We start from the raw sequence: 1514 nt of genomic DNA, 5'->3' as shown, positions 1-1514 counted from the left end.
TCGTATAAATTGTTGATGAGTAGGAATCATGTAAAGGCATGGATAAAGAAAATGCATTACGAAAGACATTGACATCCCCTTCCTCTCCCATCAGGTTGATACCTACATTTGTTGCAGATAAAACATTCCCCAAAAATGCTTAGAGGGTCAACCGAAAACTACCAAGGATAGGGATTTATCTAAAAGGCATGGGAATTAGATGATCATGAGGCCATTAGAATGGCTTTTAGTAAATTAAAACATGAACATCGGATGTTAGTGAGGCCATTCGAATTGATTTTACTAAATTAAAACACGGACATTGGATGTTAGTAAGGCCATTGGAATGGCTTTTACTAAATTACATAATTACATAAACATGAAGTGGACCTTGTTTAGGCGTCATTGCTCAAAGGAAGTAATGGGGCACTTGATGCATTGATTATGCTGTTTTTTCTCATCATCTGCCACTAGGATCATGTTTTATGGATAGTGTTTAAACAACAACACAAAGAAACCTAACTACTGAAGTTTTTCTTAAAAACAAAAAGGATGCTTTTCGGAAGCTTTAGCACAAGTTAGAGGTGTGCGAGTTGGAAACAAATCCAAACGATCCCATTTTCCTGGAGGGATCACGAAAGGTTGTAGCACGACTATTTCCTTTTGACTGCAAAGTTGAAGGAATTGGTTTGGGATAATGATTATCCTCATGTGCATCATCCCTTAGTTATATAGTGGTTATCCATAAATCACACGACGCTCAGCCTTATCCATGTGACGAACTTAGATAAAGGCCGGAAGTATGGATACTGCGTATCCTGACTTCGATCGAGTGCTCTAGGCGTTGAGGTTAAGAATAAATGAGTAAGCCAACCCGACTCTCTGTAGATAGAATGGGTAATTATTTACGATTGAAAATTTTCAATATATATAAATGGACAATGTTTTATAAAAAAAAATTTCACTACCTCTAACGACTGATAAAACGCATAGGGAATTTTCAAATCATTTTTTTTGTGATAGACTTGATGTATGCAAACTTTTCCAACTAAGAAAAAATGCATGATGTGCTGGGATAAACTAATGTGGACTGCAAATAGTCAAAAATCGTCAAGTTGTTCTTTGGCGGTGTGAGTTTCATAGTTACAGCAGGTCGGCCACTACCAGTATGACAACAACAACAACGACAAATAAACCTTCAAGTATTATGGTTCTTGAGTAATTAATTAATTATCTTTGGTGGACACTACAACAATTTCACTTTTCGCGATCGCTTTAGCATGCAAATTGATTGACTTAATAAATTATTTATTCAACTTCAATAAAAAAATAATGAATGTTGGACCCATTAGAATTAAACTTTGTAGAAGAGTCTTGCAATGACAGGTGGTCAAAGGCTTAAGTTCTCCTAGTTCCACTGGAATTTTGATGAAACTTCACCAATAATAACAAGCATATATCCATAGTGGAGTAGCCTGAGAAGTTTTTGTTCGAGTGGAAATTGTAACAGACTTCCAAAATCTATGGAAAAATAT

This window comes from Pinus tabuliformis, chromosome X, assembly GCF_031772625.1.
Source record: "Pinus tabuliformis cultivar Carrire ecotype Pingquan chromosome X, CPIR1, whole genome shotgun sequence".
Taxonomy (NCBI): Eukaryota; Viridiplantae; Streptophyta; class Pinopsida; order Pinales; family Pinaceae; genus Pinus; species Pinus tabuliformis.
This window is presented reverse-complemented; position numbering follows the sequence as displayed.